The sequence below is a fragment of the Bufo gargarizans genome, chromosome 4, assembly GCF_014858855.1.
Source record: "Bufo gargarizans isolate SCDJY-AF-19 chromosome 4, ASM1485885v1, whole genome shotgun sequence".
NCBI classification, from domain to species: domain Eukaryota; kingdom Metazoa; phylum Chordata; class Amphibia; order Anura; family Bufonidae; genus Bufo; species Bufo gargarizans.
The window spans coordinates 92,307,655-92,327,492 of NC_058083.1; positions in this window are offsets into that span (position 1 = coordinate 92,307,655).

Genomic DNA, 19,838 nt, shown 5'->3' on the forward strand with positions numbered 1-19,838 from the left:
ATGACGACTATGCAAGAACCGGACCAATCAAAAAGGAGTGAGAGGAGCTGCAAAGGGAGCAGAAGGAGAAAAGGTGCACAGAGTGGATTAGTTCATTTTCTCCAGAATTAAGCAATTGATCTCTAAGTGACGATCTTACCGCGTCCATTTGCACGCGACGGGCCAGCCACCGCCATCTTGCTTTAAGATCTAGGCCGAAATCCCGTGTGGCTGGAGATTACATCATGACACCAGCCGGCTTAATGATATAATCTCGCGTCACATGGGATTTCGGTCGAGATCTTGAAGCAAGATGGAGGCTGCTGGCCCTTCACGAGCAAATGGAGGCAGTAAGTTTGAATTTCAGGATTAATCAATTTTCTGACACGAAGCACTAGGAAATTCGGCTTCTAGGCGAATCGAATAATTCCTGAAATTCGGATGGATTTAATTCGCTCATCTCTAGTCATTAATACTAAAAGCGAAGACAACCCCTCTAACAGTGAATTTTCTGGTGGCAGACACCCTTTAAAGAGAACCTGTTACCCCTCCTAACATGTTTGTTTTACTAACTACTTGCCTTCCCCATGGAATAACAATTCTGGAACATTTAGTCGTATGAGTCTATGATGTGTCATCCCTTTATTATTCATGCTAGAAGGTATAAATGAATTGCTAGCAGTTTGCACAGAAGGTCCAGTTGGTTCATCTGGAGCTTCCATGCAAATTACTAGCAATTCATTCATAACTTCTAGCAGGTATAATCAAGGAACATAGGATCATAAGAATACAGTAAATGCTCCAGAATTTGTACATAGGGAATGCAAAAAGTTACTTAGACATGACCGGAGAGATGACAGGTAATTTTTAAGAACAAACCTAATAGGCAAGTTGAAATGCAATGCTTGATTCTCCTCTCCCTTGACATCTGCCACCAGGGGGCAGCAGGGAGGCCTTCATACATATTAGTTGGGTGGCTGGTCCTGCCAAAAACAGCTGGTTTGGCCAACATTGACCTAATGTGTATGAGCAGATTGATTCATTTGCTATAATGCAGCTTCATTTTAACATATGTATTATTGCTGTAAGATCCGGACCCTATGATTCAAGTGAATGAAACCTGCAGCATATTACAATAAACCCTATGGTGATGTGGTTAGTCTGGTTCAGTTAAACTGCTAGAGGTCTAAGAGTTGTGGCTATAAAATAGATCTGGTAATGGAGTCTACATATAGTGTGTCAAAATCGGCTGTAGCGTAGCTCAGACATTCTCTTGCAAACGTCCAACAAATTCCAATCAGTAGCAGAGTACACTGAATATTATTAAATTAATCTTCTTTATTCCACACATAGAAATATACAAATGTAGTCAAAACAAAAAAGTCCATATAAAAAGTCCAGGTCACGGAGGCAGTGTGCTACCACAACGTTTCAGAGGCGCGGCCCCTTCTTCAAGCCACGCACAGTGCTTTTGTCTGCCTCCGTGAACTGGACATTTTATATGGACTTTGGCATTTCTTGACTACATTTGTATATTTCTATGTGTGGAATAAGGAAAATTAATTCAATAATATTCAGTGTGCTCTGCTACTGATTGCTATTAATTGGATGCCAAAATGCTGTGAATGCAGCCCTTAGGTGCCCCTGCTGCTCCATATTACCATGTACGGTAACGACACCATATACCACGTATTGTAAGATAAGCACCAGGGGATAAATGATCAGGAGATGCAGCATTAAAGCCTAGGCCAAATGTGCTACTAAAATTAACAGCCATTGATTGTCTATTTTGGAACATATTTAAAGGGGTTCTGCACTTTCATTTAACTGATGATCTATCCTCTGGATAGATCATCAGCTTCCGATCCGACACCCAGGACCCCCGCCAGCTGTTTGAGAAGGCAGCGGCTCTGGCAGTAGCGCCGCAACCTTCTCACTGTTTACCGCCGGGGCGCCGGCCCCCTGACATCATGACTAGTAGTGTTGAGCGCGAATATTCGAATTGCGAATATTTTTCTCGAATATCGCGATTTCGAGATTTCGCGAATATTTAGAATATAGTGCTATATATTCGCGAAATCGAATATTCTTTTTTTTTTTTTTTTTTTTTAATGCTCCATTCAGTGCCCGTTGCCGTGCTCATGGAGCATCCCCATCACCATGGGGACGCTCCATATACTAGAATGTACTGTCGGATTAGAGAATTTCGTTGAAATCACCATGCGATTATTTCGTGTTATATTAATCGCATCGCAATTTCAGATTCGCACTGCTATATTCCATATATGTGTATTTAACGAAATTTCGTACTATTGCTCTAACTTCGTCTTTTAGAATATTACGAATATTCTAAAAGACGAAGTTAGAGCAATATTACGACATTTCGTAAAATACACATATATATTGTAATTTAGCTAATATAGTGCTATAATCATTTTTTTTCTCTAATTTTTTTTCCCTCTTCTAAACTTAAGTTTTGTAAAATATGTACACTGTTAAAAAAAGTTAATATAGCAGTATATTAGCTAAATTACAATATATATGTGTATTTTACGAAATTTCGTAATATTGCTCTAACTTCGTCTTTTAGAATATTCGTAATATTCTAAAAGACGAAGTTAGAGCAATAGTACGAAATTTTGTGAAATACACATATATGGAATATAGCAGTGCGAAGCTGAAATTGCGATGCGATTAATATAACACGAAATAATCGCATGGTGATTTCTACTTAGTACTGCTATAGTCCATCAGTTGAAATCGCCATGCGATGAATATAACTCAAAGTATAGTACTGCTATATTCCATATTCGCCGAATATGGACTATAGCAGTACTAAGTAGAAATCACCATGCGATTATTTTGTGTTATATTAATCGCATCGCAATTACAGCTTCGCACTGCTATATTCCATATATGTGTATTTTACGAAATTTCGTACTATTGCTCTAACTTTGTCTTTTAGAATATTACGAATATTCTAAAAGACGAAGTTAGAGCAATATTACGAAATTTCGTAAAATACACATATATATTGTAATTTAGCTAATATACTGCTATATTAACTTTTTTTAACAGTGTACATATTTTACAAAGCTTAAGTTCAGAAGAGGGAAAAAAAATGAAAGAAAAAAAAATGATTATAGCACTATATTAGCTAAATTACAATATATATGTGTATTTTACGAAATTTCGTAATATTGCTCTAACTTCGTCTTTTAGAATATTCGTAATATTCTAAAAGACGAAGTTAGAGCAATAGTACGAAATTTCGTAAAATACCATTGCCTTATACTATTATACTAGAAAAATCGCAACACGCGATTAAAATAATCGCATATTATTCGCGAAAATTGAAATAATTACGAATATTCGATTTCGACGAATATAACACGAATATTCACTCGAATATTCACGATATATCGCGAAATCGAATATGGCACCTCTCGCTCATCACTAATGACTAGTAACAACTAGCGTGGGCACAGCTAAGTTGATACTAGTTGATACTAGTCGTGACGTCAGTGGGCGGGCGGCCCGGCGGTAAACAGTGAGAAGGCCACGGCACTGCTGGAGCGCTGCTGCCTTCTCAAACAGCTGATCGGCAGGGGTCCCGGGTGTCGGACCCCCGACGATCAGAAGCTGATGATCTATCCAGAGGATAGATCATCAGTTAAATGAAAGTGCAGAACCCCTTTAAGTTTATGGTACTTGCTACTAGCAATTTGTCATTTTAAAGCAACACTTATTAGGCCTCTTTCAGACTGAAGTTCGGGTTTGGGTTCGGTGTTGTGTAGATGTTATTATTTTCGATGTTATAAGGGAAAATAATAGCATTCTTAGGCTACTTTCACACTTGCGCTTGATCGGATCCGTTCTGAACGGATCCGATCATATTAATGCAGACGGAGGCTCCGTTCAGTACGGATCCGTCTGCATTAATAACTTAGAAAAATTTCTAAGTCTGAAAGTAGCCTGAGCGGATCCGTTCAGACCTTCAATGTAAAGTCAATGGGGGACGGATCCGCTTGAAGATTGAGCCATATGGTGTCATCTTCAAGCGGATCCGTTCCCATTGACTTACATTGTAAGTCTGAACGGATCTGCTCGCCTCCGCACGGCCAGGCGGACAGCTGAACGCTGCAAGCAGCGTTCAGCTGTCCGCCTGGCCGTGCGGAGGCGAGCGGAGTGGAGGCTGAACGCCGCCAGACTGATGCAGTCTGAGCGGATCCGCTCCATTCAGACTGCATCAGGGCTGGACGGAGGCGTTCGGGTCCGCTCGTGAGCTCCTTCAAACGGAGCTCACGAGCGGACCGACGAACGCAAGTGTGAAAGTAGCCTTAATACAGAATGTTTAGTAAAATGTTGCTTGAGGGGTTAAAAAATAAAAACAATTAACTCACCTCATCCACTTGATCGCGCAGCCGGCATCATCTTCTTTCTTCTTCTTCAAGGACCTACAAAAGTACCTTTGAGGACGTAATCGGTGGCGTCAGCGCAGGTCCTGCTGAATGAAGATAGAAGGTGAAACATCTGAAGTCGATTCGCATAAAACTTCAGGTTCGGTTCCAAGGTACTATTTCTGGAAGTTTTTTTTACAGGACGAATTAATTTATGAATTTATTACATGAAGTCTTGCAAGACTTCGCAAAACAATTACTTTGGCTCATCAGAGCCAATACATTCTAATACTGTATGGAGCTCCTGCTCCGTACAGTATTAGAACAAAGTTTTAAGCAAATCGACTTCTGTTGTTTCAATCATAAATTAACAATGTCTTGGTTTATTTGCACTGAATTTATTATTGACAGTTACAATGAGAAAACATTAGAGAGCATCAGAGCATCATCTCTAATGTGTTTTACTGGTTCTTTCGCAAATAACACTTGCAATAAAGTGTATGATGGTTCCAGAAATGTGCTCGCTAAAAGACAGAACTCTGCTACAATGGTACATTTTAATAACACCTATGTACAACACAGAATAGGAGTGAAAAGCATAAGGATGTGGGTGTCTGGAGCCAAAGCAAAACTGCAGCATATCTGGCCAAAATCTGCAGCAGCAAAATTCGCTCCAAATAGTCCAAAGGGTCTGTACCCCTTTACGAGGATACACGTTCTATCTATTGCTGATGTCTGATTCAGTTGGATTACCATATAACAGATTTCACATAAGGACCCAACACCTTCAAGTGACCTAGGTTGCTCTGGGCAGCAAAGCCAGTTCTACTTTACACCAGTTTGATAAATCTCCACCTAGGATATTAAATATACAAGGAATATACAGTGTGGCTTACTACACTGATTCATATCGTACAATAAAGATTCTGTCTCAATAGAAAGTTTGGTGTTCCAGGAGTATTCGCAGTGACAGACGCATCCTTTCCCTGGAGCACTGCCACCCTACTGATACTGTATGCTGACCATATAATGCTGTGTATTATAAGGATAGTATTACTTCTAGAGAACAATATGATGCCACATTATGGTAGCATACGGCAGCACAAGTAAGGTCTAAAACAAGTCAGTAGTTACATAGTATGGATGAAAAAGGACTCAAGTCCATCAAGTTCAACCAAGGAATGAGTAAGGTTGGCAACAGGCAATATTACATCACATGCCACGTGAGTCCATATCTTGTTTAATACATGCCAATATCCTGATTGCCTTAGAAGCCGCTGGTTGACTTTACATGCTATTTAGACTGTGATCTACAAGTACACCCAAATTCTTCTCTACAAGTGAGAGAAAAGTATTTCTCTCACTAATACATATGATGCACATAGATTATTACTACCCAGATGCATAACTTTACACTTGCCCACATTGAATCTCATTTGCCAAGTAAATGCCTGAAAAGACAGAGGCAAATTTATTAAGATTGGCGTTTTAGACTCTGGTCTTAATAAGGACTTGTGCAGGTGGTGGATAGGGCCTCTTTAGAACTTCAATGGATTCACCTCTGCTTCTCAATGTAAGCCTGTGTTCTAGCTGTCTTACATTTAGACCTGGTCCATCCAAAGGCCTTCTGCTTCGCAATCTGCACCAGAAATACACCTAATAGCAGTAGCTCCAGTGTGGGAATCGGTCCCAGAACTAAGCAGTTCCATCATTGCACAGTGGATGGAGCTTGATACCGCAGCATTGACTCCCATTGACTGCAATTCTGCAGTAACCAGCTCTGCCCACTACACAATGGCTGGAGCTGTGTAGTTTGGCACCTACTTCTTGTGCAGGAACAACACTGAAGCAGCTGATTAGCAGGGGTGCAGGGTGTCAGACCCCCGTCGATCAGTATTGATTACTTATTTTGAGGGTTGACCATCAATAACAAAATACTTCTTTAATAACTGCATCCATGTAAGTAATACAATAATAATGAAACAATAATAATGAAATCTGGTAATACATCTATCTTGTTGAATTGCTTCTTGTTCCTGTATCAATCACTAGCACAATAGTTGCGTTGCAGAAATATAGCCTACTAGGCCTGTTTCTGAGATATTTGTTGACTTAATGTTCTAGGAAGGTAGATTTGGAAAGGGTTAAAGCAAAGCAGCAGTTGTCACACAATTACCTCTCTCAGCTGCGGCATATAATACACATCTTTAGATCATATGGGAACATTACCCTTTTTGTCAGAACATTTTATTACAGCATGTACCCAAAATTTAATTTCCTTTTTAGCTTTCCTTTCATTACTATTGAGATCCTAATCACTATTCTCGAAGAAAGCATCTAATATGTCTTTGGAAGCACTATTAAGAGTGGATGTAAAATAAGAATTCTGAGACGGATTCTGGGCATTCTTATTTCTCTAGATACTACCATCCTATTTGTACTAAAATATTGTCAACTTCATAGGATTTACATGTAAACCATATACCGTAATTACATACTATAAGTCTCCCTAATAGGTCTTAGAAAGATAATAATGTCTTCATCCAACCTTTACTACAAACATAAGTAATACTGCTACTTAGCCCCTAATATAATCTGTTCTTGTATGACCAGGGTTGATGTATATAAATTGATGCTACTCCAAAGTGGAGATTTTAGAGGAGAATAAACCAACTCCTGAGCACCATTGAGATACAGTAGAAAGAATCACTGTCTGAAGGCAGTAGTTCTCATAACTATGTATACAATGGAGCCTTAACTAGGTTTCACATTGGAAGAATTGGCCAGATCACATGAGTCAGAAATTATAGTCAAGCAGATTATTCCAAATTATAAGCAGGATGCAGATACATAGTAGACCCACCACAACGCTAACAGTTTCGGCAGGGGGCTAAATCAAGTCATAGAGTGTACGGTAAAACTCTTTCACATAGCCTGATGTGGGCCATAATGATCACCGATCAACTATACAGTAAGATGATCAACCCTCATTGACCCTATGTCACGAGAAAGGGGATGGGGAAAGTGCAAATTGACTCCACCCTTGCCTCTGTCCCTGCCTACTTGCACTTACCCCCCCTAGGCAACGGAGCGCAACTTGGCGACGATCCCTAACCTGAGTAAGTGCAGAGAGACAAACAAAACAGACAGAGAGGTCGAACTAGCAAGGTCAAAACCAGGAGGTCAAAGCGGTACAAGGGGACATGCAGAGGCAGCGTCAATATTCAACTGAGAATCAATACCAAGAGAAGCAAGTAAGACACAGGGAGCAGGCGAGGACAAGTGAATGTCAAGCAGAAGTCAAATACCAGGAGAAGCAGCAATACAACAGGAGCAAGCGAGGGATGAAGTCAAATAACAAGCCGAAATACAAGTACCAAGTAGAATGTCAAAGAGTATATACACAGGGTATAGGACCTTAATCACAGGCAACTTGTGGCCAGCAGGCTGCCTGTTAAATAGGGGAGAGAAGGAGTCATGTGATGTGGCCAGCGTCACATGACTCATCCCCCTGCATACTGCTGAGCGCCAAGTGTCCAGTTCGGCGGTCAGACTTTGAGTGGAGGACTCAGAACACGCTAAGGAGGTGTGCGTGGCAAGGTCCTCTCCGCCCCCATTGCCCTGGAGACGAGGACACAGTGCACGTCCCTGCTACGAAGTTATCGCAGGGTGCTGGCGGCACAAAAGGGAAGGAGCTCGAAGCCGGTGCCCTGTGAGACCCTACCAGGGATGGATTGGGTACTTAAAGTCACCCTGAAAAATAAACTAAAAGTGGCCCCATTTTGTAGGTGGGTCCAAATTGACAGAAGGTGGGCAAAAAAAGTAGGCAGGGCCAACAGAAGTAACTGGGTCTTGCAAAACCATATTGCAGCACAAAAAAACTGCCCCAGCACAGTAAAATACCACAGTGAAGCATAGGATACTGCCGCCCTCACCACAGTATTCAACTGTATCACTGTCCTGATGATGGGGATATAGTTGAATTCAGGAGGGACTGGTGCCTAAGTACCTGATGCTCCTAGCATTAATTAGTACTGAGAGCATCAAATCATCATGTACCCAGCCAGTGGCCATGAAGATGGCTCAGATGACCCCCTGGGCATTTATCCACTGGGGAATCTTGTTTTTGTGCTTAGACACAATGATCAGCCAATGATCAGCCAAATGAGATGATGCTTAGCTCATGATAAGCCAAATTACATTGATCTGGGTAAAAGGGCCTTAATGGGGTTTTGTAGGCTCCCGATATTGATGACCTATCCTCAGGATAGTATAAAATAAAAGTTGAAGAGCAGCACCCACGGACCTTACCGACCGCACACGGTTGCAGATCCTCAGCGGCCCAAAGATTAGCAATCAAAACGCGGTCACAGCAGCATCTCCGGTTCCATCTTTATTACTTGTACTGAAAAGAATGTGTACACACCAGCAGCAACATTTCGGCTACATAGTAGCCTTTCTCAAGCAAATAACAAGTGACTCTGACAATCCATATATAGTGGATCAGGTCCCTCCCCACATGGTATGGGACCAATCCAGTGGGTGTCACCTACCCCAAAGTACCCACCTGTATATAATCGGGATAACCAATCCCTATTGTAACTTTCTATGATGATCATTACACACATTATAAGGCACCTGTGTCTGCCTTAAAAAAGAGGCGATGACTCATCTGTATCCACATGGAGTAAGCCAGGCTGCAGGAGGGCGTTCTTTTCTCCCAACTGCGTATGTCTGGCAGGTCATCACTGTACTCACCGCTCCACAGTCACGCGCCGCTCACTTCATCCTACACCATTTCATCGCAGACATGTGAGCGTCACATGATCGCATACCAGCTCCCGCCCCCTTGCAGCGATACCAGCGGCTCTCAAGCGTCTTCTTCACCATGGAAACGCGCTTCAATGTATGGGCGGATACAGCGGCACTTAGTGTAGGGGCACAATCCCACAACCAATTTTGGCCATGGGACCGACACCCATATCTTAGAGCATATAGGACATAGCAAAGGCTATAATATATATGTATATATCATTCCTACCGCCTATATACCAATCGGCAGATTCCAGCTATCTCCATGGGCAACCAGATGTCATCCACCATCTGTAAAAAGTGATATAATAAAAAAGTGACATGTTAAAAACAGATTAAAATCATGTTATATATACTATACTGAATAGGAAACTTTAAATATATGACTCTATATCACTCAATACCACTCACATTAAATTCAATATTAAGGCCAAAGGGTTGTAATGACCTCAAAGTGATAATCCATTTTAATTCTTTTTTTTTAAGGATACAGTGACAGTAGGGGATATGTTTAACTAACAAAAGGCCTGATGACATGCCTTGGCCTCAAAATGGTCCCCACGCTGCTGTATTTAATGTCTGCATGCCGGATGACTTGCGTGACTTCTCCGCCACCAACTAGGGTTTAAGCCGTAATGTTTTAGTGCACTTTCTGCCTGGTAAACATACACTTTTGTGGCCGAACAGCAGCGGCTGCACACAATACCTAATTTTTCAGGCATGTGTACATGCCTAATTTTTCTGGCCTCTGGTGCTGCATTGTGGCTGCAAAAACAAAAACCAAAAAAAAGGCACATACATGTGTCAATTCCCCTTCGTGATCGTTACCTTGTTGTGGTGAAGGGGCTTGCGTATCACAATGAAGCGATGACCTCTATGAGTGTGTTGGCAATGTTGGCACACCCCAGATGATAAGGTCTTTGCTTCATTGTGAACAAACCAAAAGCGATCGGCTGAATAATTTTTATAGAAAAAAACATTAATTTTCTTTGTGATCATCTAGGGTGATCATTAAAGCCTACTAGGACAACAATGGGCCCACACTGCAGAAACATTGTTTTATGGGTCACTTAACTGTCACTGAACTACCTCAGCGCGACCATAGGCTTTGAAATACCGCCATCGCCTACAATCTCCCAAACGTGCGCATGAGCACAGTCATCACTACACCAAGATTGACGCATAGAGGAATAAAATTTATGTCATGAATGTGACAACTATTGATAACTCTTTGCGGTTGTCTAAAATCTATTCAATACACGTCCCCTGATAGGGGACGTAACAGGGATTAAACTGATAAGAATAGTGCTACTTAACACACCACTCATATAGGGTGGCACAGTACATTGCACGGCGCACGCACAGTGCCCCAAATTGGAAGGAAGAGGACCAACCAACTATCTTTTTCCATCTCCCGGTTCCTAAAATCTATTCCATACACCGGCCCCTGATAGGGGACAAAATATAGATTAAACTGGTAAGAACAGATTTTTTTAATAAAAAGCCGCTGCGTAGCTTGGTATTTTTTGGCCGCGTTACTGAACGCTCATGCACAATTGCTGTAGGCTCATGCGTCCTTTTGCGGAGGTGACAAACCTGGTCAGTCAAACCCAAGGCAACATCATCGACCTCATCCCATATGTGTTTTTTCTGGAGCGTGCCCTGCGAAGAGTGCTGGATCAGGCTGTAGATGAGCATGAAGAGGAAGAGTTGTGGTCACCATCACCACCAGAAGCAGCCTTGTCGTCGTCGATTGCTGGACCTGCGGCAATGCAGAGAGAGGAGTCTGAAGAAGAGGAGTCAGAGGAGGAAGGTGGCTTTGAGGAGGTGGAAGACCAACCACAGCAGGCATCCCAGGGGGCTTGTTGTCACCTTTCGGGGACCCTTGGTGTTGTACGTAGCTGGGTGGAGGAAGAAACCTTCAATGACGTCAGTGTGGACAAGGAACGGGACATGGCTAGCTTGGTATCCAACTTTGTGCAAATGGGGAGTTTGCGGTTGTGCAAATGGACTGTTTGCGGTTGTTTGCAGTGCCTTAGACGGGGAGTTAGGTCTGTCAGAGTTTGGTCTGTCACTGTGAAGCTGGCGTAACCCTTACACTACCTGATCGATACAACATCATACCTGATCGTATACACACACTGGATGTTTTAAAGCACGTTATTCCAAACAATTTAGGAATGTTAGGTGATTTATGCCCTTTATGGATTAAAACTCGACTCTGGGTCAACTACATAGTTTTCCATGGGAGTTTTGCCATGGATCCCCCTCCGGCATGCCACAGTCCAGGTGTTAGTCCCCTTGAAACAACTTTTCCATCACTATTGTAGCCAGAAAGAGTCCCTGTGAGTTTTAAAATTCGCCTGCCTATTGAAGTCTATGGCGGTTTGCCCGGTTCGCCCATTCGCGAACATTTGCGGAAATTCGCGTTCGCCACTCGCGAACGGAAAATTTTATGTTTGCGACATCTCTACCAGCCAATACGTAGATAGCCAGCCTCTGTGATATCACAGCTTATAAAACCCTCGCCATTGTTCTGAGCTGAGCATAGGGAGAGACCTGGCAATTGCTCTTGTGCTACTGACAGTGTTGCTGAATGCTGAAAAAGATTAATAGAAAAATTCAATACCAATAAGATGGAAGCCTTTATTATTCCAGTACACAGCGTGCCAACCGGTACCATCTAGTTTGCACCCTTGGGGGGGGGGGGCAGGTCTTAATGATGACCATCCTCATCTTTTTCTGGCTTTACTACCTAGAAAAGTAAAAAAGATATAGAGAGTGGAGGAGCTGTATGTTTCTGATGACATTTCTCATCAATATTAGATGATGTGGAAAAGGAGGAAAAGAAGATGGCAGAAGAAGGGCTCCCACCTGTAGGGCAAGAAAGCTCTAGGGTTGGAGAAGTGGGTTATGCACGCACCTAACCAGCCAAACTCCATACCAGCAACAGCTGGTCGGCCATTAACAATGAAGACTGACTATACAGTGCGGTCTTCATAATTAAATGGCCGCACGGTTCTTAACCGCAGCATTGCCACAACCCACCCACAGCATGGCAGCTCCATGAGACTATACCCTAAAAGCTCATGCACACAGCCGTTGGTTGGCTATGCACGAATTGTGGCCCGAACACAGCGGGTCCACAAATTGCGTGCACTGGCCGTGTGCACCCCGCATCACTTGAATGGTTCTCCAATCCAGAAGGTAGGTGCGGAACAGAGGCACAAATTCCGCATTGAATGCTTTGCTTCGATCAAAACTACTCACCACTTATCCTGGGATCTTGAAAGCTCAACAATGGGTACAGGGAGGAGGATCCTGGATTGGACACAAGCACAAGAGTGATATTCCAAATTTGGAATGAAGAGTTTCTTCTCCAGCACTTCATAAAAAATATATTCTTTAATGAAAAAACATTAAAAACATCTTGCAAAGAACAGTAAAAAATGACCAACATGTTTTAGACAGAGTGTGACTAGTCCTAGTGATTAGTCATAGCATGGTTTTAGGCAGCTGCCAGCTCTGGAAACTCTACAATGGATGGAGCCAGAAGCAGAAGGCTCCATTAGTGTTGGGCTAGTATGTTCGGCCAAACATCATTTTGACTCGAGCATCGATATGCAGCCAATATCGGGAAAGTACTGGCACTCACTGTAATGCCATAGCCATGTTGGTTACTGGCATTACAGTGATTGGCTAGCCGGAACACGTCATAGGGTGCTATATAGCACACAATGGAACGTGGTTCGGCTCAGTCTTAGTCAGCGAGAGCTGCAGTAGAAGGGACAGATAGTGTAGAGACAGGAATTTTATTTTATTTTTTCAGGCAGGGTTTACTGTTGAAAGGTGTTAGAGACCCCAAAGTCCTATTAAGGACTATGTTTTATCTGGCTGCAATATACACTGCTCAAAAAATAAAATAAAGGGAACACTTAAACAACACAATGTAACTCCAAGTCAATCACACTTCTGTGAAATCAAACTGTCCACTTAGGAAGCAACACTGAGTGACAATCAATTTCACATGCTGTTGTGCAAATGGAATAGACAACAGGTGGAAATTATAGGCAATTAGCAAGACACCCCCAATAAAGGAGTGGTTCTGCAGGTGGTGACCACAGACCACTTCTCAGTTCCTATGCTTCCTGGCTGATGTTTTGGTCACTTTTGAATGCTGGCGGTGCTTTCACTCTAGTGGTAGCATGAGACGGAGTCTAGAACCCACACAAGTGGCTCAGGTAGTGCAGCTTATCCAGGATGGCACATCAATGCGAGCTGTGGCAAGAAGGTTTGCTGTGTCTGTCAGCGTAGTGTCCAGAGCATGGAGGCGCTACCAGGAGACAGGCCAGTACATCAGGGGACGTGGAGGAGACCGTAGGAGCGCAACAACCCAGCATCAGGACCGCTACCTCTGCCTTTGTGCAAGGAGGAACAGGAGGAGCACTGCCAGAGCCCTGCAAAATGACCTCCAGCAGGCCACAAATGTGCATGTGTCTGCTCAAATGGTCAGAAACAGACTCCATGAGGGTGATATGAGGGCCCGACGTTCACAGGTGGGGGTTGTGCTTACAGCCCAACACCGTGCAGGATGTTTGGCATTTGGCAGAGAACACCAAGACTGGCAAATTCACTACTTGCGCCCTGTGCTCTTCACAGATGAAAGCAGGTTCACACTGAGCACATGACAGACGTGACAGAGTCTGGAGACGCCGTGGAGAACGTTCTGCTGCCTGCAACATCCTCCAGCATGACCGATTTGGCATTGGGTCAGTAATGGTGTGGGGTGGCATTTCTTTGAAGGGCTGCACAGCCCTCCATGTGCTCGCCAGAGGTAGCCTGACTGCCATTAGGTACCGAGATGAGATCCTCAGACCCTTTGTGAGACCATATGCTGGTGCGGTTGGCCCTGGGTTCCTCCTAATGCAAGACAATGGTAGACCTCATGTGGCTGGAGTGTGTCAGCAGTTCCTGCAAGACGAAGGCATTGATGCTATGGCCGCCCGTTCCCCAGACCTGAATCCAATTGAGCACATCTGGGACATCATGTCTCGCTCTATCCACCAACGTCACGTTGCACCACAGACTGTCCAGGAGTTGGCAGTTGCTTTAGTCCAGGTCTGGGAGGAGATCCCTCAGGAGACCGTCCGCCACCTCATGAGGAGCATGCACAGGCATTGTAGGGAGGTCATACAGACACGTGGAGGCCACACACACTACGGAGCCTCATTTTGACTTGTTTTAAGGACATTACATCAAAGTTGGATCAGCCTGTAGTGTGTTTTTCCACTTTAATTTTGAGTGTGACTCCAAATCCAGACCTCCATGGGTTGAAAAATTTAATTTCCATTTGTTTTATTTTTGGGTGATTTTGTTGTCAGCACATTCAACTATCTAAAGAACAAAGTATTTCAGAAGGAAGAATATTTAATTAATTCAGATCTAGGATGTGTTATTTTTGTGTTCCCTTTATTTTTTTGAGCAGTGTATATTATTAGTGCAACCTGTGCTAAATTGCCTGCAATTGTTTGGCCGCTGCTGACAGTGACACAACCTCTGCTACATCTGTTGTGTTACAATTGCGCATCCTAAATATCTGTGACATTCAATGCAATTGTTTGGCCGCTGCTGACAGCGACATCTCCTGCGCTAAATCTACTGTATAACGTTTGCACATCCTAAATATCTGTGACATTCAGTGTAACTTATTTGCGCATGCACTTACAAAACCTGCGCTACTGTACGTTTGGCATACATATAAAGCATATAAACCATTTAAAATGCTCAAGGCGAGCAGTAAGGGATGAGGAAGTGGCTGTGCTGCTGATGTTGCACGCAGAGGCTGTGGCGCTGGATGCAGTGAAATTGTGCCTGCTGCCAGAGCTCAAGAAACACACTCATCCACGATACCTAGCTTGATATCCCAGTTGGCAGGGCGGCGCAGGACATCACTCTCCAGTGCGACCAGGTGGTCAGTTGGATTGAAGCAGATAATGCTTCCAGTCGGTTAAGCACCACCGTCTTCCACAAAGTCCAGTCTCAATAGCGATGGAGAGTCTTGACAAACAAGTGATCCCACACTCAGATATTCCGAGGAGCTCTTTTCAGCGCCATTTATTAATTTGGGCCTCTCGTCAAGCCCGCTTGAAGAGATACATGAGGAGATCTTTTGCACTGATTCCCAAACTCTTGTGCATCCACAGTCAGAAGAAAATGACGGTGGGGAACGGCAATTAGTGTTTCACAAGGGGGACGATAATGATGAGACACAGTTGCCAATAAGACAATGGCAATTAGTGTCTCAAGAGTTTGATGATGAGAATGAGACACAGTTGTCAATAAGTGAGGTTCTTGTTAGGTCAACAAGTCAGGAGGTTGACCAGAGTGAGGAAGTGGAAGAGGAGGTGGTGGACGATGAAATCACTGAACCAACCTGGGAAGGTGGCAAGCCGAGCGAGGACAGAGGTGGAGGGATCTTCAGCACCACAACAGGCTGGGAGAGACAGTGGGGTGGCAAAAGGGAGAAGACGGGCCACACCAAACTGGCCCGCAACTGTTCCCCGGAGCACCCCCTTGCAGCAATCTCCCTTGCCAAGGGGTAGGTGTTCCGCAGTCTGGCACTTTTTTGAGGAAAGTGCGGACGATAAAAGAATTGTCATTTGCAACCTATGCCGTACCAAAATGAGCAGGGGCGTGAACACTAGCAACCTCACCACCACCAGAATTATCCGCCACATGGCATCAACGCACCCAAATGGGTGGGTCGAACGCCTGGGTCCACAATCAGTGTATGCGGGTCACACCACTGCCTCCTCTTCACCTGTGTTACGTGCTGGCCAATGCCTCCCGCCCTGCACCTGGACCTTCACTTGCACCATCACATAGCACATCCACTTCTGTGTCCTAGCACAGCGTACAGATGTCCATACCCCAGGCCTTTGAACAAATGTGAAAATACCCAGCCACCCACCCACAGGCCATAGCACTAAATGTGCACCTTTCCAAATTGCTGGCCCTGGAAATGTTGCCATTTAGGCTTGTGGACACAGAGGCTTTCCGCAGCCTGATGGTGGTGGCTGTCCCTCGTTACTCAGTACCCAGCCGCCACTATTTTTCCCAGTGTGCCATCCCCGCCTTACACCAGCATGTGTCCCGTAACATCACCTGTGCCCTGACCAATGCAGTTATTGGGAAGGTCCACTTAACGACTGACACATGGATAAGTGCTTTTGGCCAGGGACCCTAGATTTCCCTGATGGCACACTGGGTGAACTTTGTGGAGGCCGGGAGCGAGTCGTACCCTGGGATGGCACAGGTGCTACTGACGACAAGGATTGCGGGCCCTACTTACATCAAAATTTCCAGCACCACCTACATTAGTAGCTGCAATCCCCCTTCTCCTCCTCCACCTTCTCCTCCACTTCCACCTCTGAATTCTCATCTTGCAGCGCAAGTCAGCAATCAGTCAGTAGCTGGAAGCAGTGTAGCAGTGCAGTGGGGAAGCGGCAACAGGCTGTGCTGAAACTATTTTGTTTAGGTGACAAACAGGACACTGTCGCAGAGCTGTGGCAGGGTATAAGGGACCAGACTGAGCCGTGGCTCTCGCCACTCAACCTACAACGAGACATGGTTGTTTCTGATAATGGCCATAACTTGGTGGTGGCTTTGGAGCTCGGCAAGCTAACACACGTACCATGCCTAGCCCACGCCTTCACCTTAGTGGTTTAGCGGTTTCTCAAAACCTACCCCAATTTGCCTGAGCTATTGGTGAAGGTGCGCCCTGTGTGCCCATTTCCTCAAATCATCTACAGCTGCCGCTGGTCTGGCAACGCTGCAGTAGCGCTTGCAATTACCAGCTCACCCACCACTGTTGAGCTATGTCAGCATTCTCTGGAACTCCACGTTCCACATGTTGGCCAGGCTTTGTGAACAGCAGAGGGCAGTAGTGGAATACCAGCTGCAACATGGTCGTCGCCTTTCTAGTCAGCTTCCGCTCATCCCAAGCGACGAGTGGGCATTGATCTCTGACCTCTGTGAGGTTTTACGCTATTTTGAGGAATCAACACAGATGTTGAGCTTCGATGCCGCTATTATCAACGTAACCATCCCACTTCTGTGTCTACTGAAATGCTTGCTGCTTACAATGAAGGTGGACGCTTTGCATGTGGAAGAGGTGGAAATGGGGGAAGACAGTACACAGGGTGAAAGCCAGACCATCCTCAGTTTGTTTTCTTAGTGCGAATTGGATGATAATGAGGAGAAGGAGGAGGAGGAGGATACGGTTGCCTCCGCTACAGAGGGTAGCAACCATAGCAGGTTTATTCCATCTGTTCAGCATGGATGGGCCGAAGAGGATGAGTAGATTGAGAGTCATCCTCCTGATGAGGACATGATGACTTTATGTTATGCTGCCTTTCCCGTGACCCATGCATTATACGCATTTTGGCCAACACAGATTACTGGTTGTTCACCCTTCTCGACCCCCGCTACAAAGAGAACTTATCATCTCTCATTCCTGTGGTGGAGAGGACTAACAAAATGGAGCAATACCAGAAGGTCCTTGTGGAAAAAATTGCTCCAAAAATTTACAGGTGACTACGCTGGTGGCAGAGTACGTAGTTCCTTGGGCAACTGAGGAGGGGAGATGAGGGGAACACACAGCAGTTCCAACAGAGGCAGGGCAACAGTCTCCAAGTCCTTGCACAGTTTCTTGACACCCCATCAGCAGCCTCACCCTGATGCGCGGCCTAGTGTCACAAGGAGGGAAAAGTTTTGGAAGATGGTGAAGGAGTACGTAGGAGACCGTGTCAGCGTCCTCAGTGATCCCTCAACTATTGGGAGTCCAAGCTGGACATGTGGCACGAACTGGCGCTCTACGCCTTAGAGGTGCTGGCCTGCCCTGCCACCAGCATTTTGTCAGAGGGAGTATTTAGTGCTGCTGGGGGCATAATAACTGATAAATGTTTCTGCCTGTCAACTGAAAATGCTGACAGGTTGACTCTTAGCGGCTGAACATAAAGGCACTTTAAATGTGGTTTTTATGGTGGATTGAATGGTGGATTGTATTCCCATGCACCCCTTTCACCACAAACAAGGGTATATGGGTCAATATTCCTTTTCTCGTCCTCCTCCATCATATCAATATGCTTATTAGGCTGCCCTCGCTCCTAAAGTTTTAGAGGATCAGCTCAGCAGCACACCCTCAACCCTAATGTTTTAGAGGGTCACCAGCAGACCCTCACCCATAATGTTTTAGATAGTCAGATTAGCGCAGACCCTCACCCCTAATGTTTTAGAGGGTCAGATCAGCAGCAGGCCTGCGCCCCTAATGTTTTAGAGGGTCACCAGCAGGCCCTTGCTCCTAATGTTTTTGAGGGTCACCAGCAGGCCATCATAATTTTTCAAGGGTGTGTATGATGCCCTCCTTTATGTGTAATAAAGGGTGTATTTGGGTGATGGTTCCTTGTAATTTTTGGCAGCCCTTTCACTTTTGCATAGGCTTTATGAGTGTAGGAGTCCTACTACCTGAGCAATTGTACCACAATGTGAATGAGGCCCTCCTTTATGTGATATACAGGTTGTATCGGAGTGCCTTTTCCCTGCACTTTTTTACAGTAGATATACAGTAATTATAACCAAAATAATCATCAACAAAGAAATAAAAAATCATGTGTGAGCATAAAATCAATATACCCAATAAACAAGAACACACATATACATAAATAACACATTTTTATTAAATAGTCTCATAAAGGACAACCAAATAGACAATAATAAATATAGTTAGTACATAGCAGTAGTGCAGAGATAATAAATCTCCCCAGCATGCCAAAGGAAAACGTGCATTATGATAGTCATACAGGTGATAACATACCAACCAAGTTACAACGGTTATTGAAAATAATATGTGATATCAGTATCAAAAACATCAGACACACTCATGTGCCTAATCCATCTGAAACCCAAATAACCACAACAGGCATGTAAAACACCAATTAGGCATGTAATGGGGGACAAACCTTAGAGCCTTGGTGAGCACACACCGACGCGCGTTTCGCTCGGCTTTTTCAAAGGGGCCCCTTTGTCCCCCATTACATGCTTGATTGGTGTTTTACATGCCTGTTGTGGTTATTTGGGTTTCAGATGGATTAGGCACATGAGTGTGTCTGATGTTTTTGATACTGATATCACATATTTTCAATAACCGTTGTAACTTGGTTGGTATGTTATCACCTGTATGACTATCATAATGCACGTTTACCTTTGGCCTGCTGGGGAGATTTATTATCTCTGCACTTATAATATTGTCAGGCCATTAGGAGGGGTGCATTAAGGGGGTACAGTGACCCGGTGTAACCTTGGTGTTGCGCTGATTTGCAGCGCTACTGAATTACTGCTATGTACTAAGTATATTTATTATTGTCTATTTGGTGGTTCTTTATGAAACTATTTAATAAAAATGTGTTATGTATGTATATGTGTGTTCTTGTTTATTGGGTATATTAAGTGGATATACAGGAAAGAAGGTTTCCTAACAATTTTTCCTCTAAAATCAATTTTATCTTCGGTTTTGTGCATTTTATTGTCAGTCTGTAAAAGTGGCATACTACTAGGACAACATCGTTCCCAGCAGCGACCTGAGAGTCC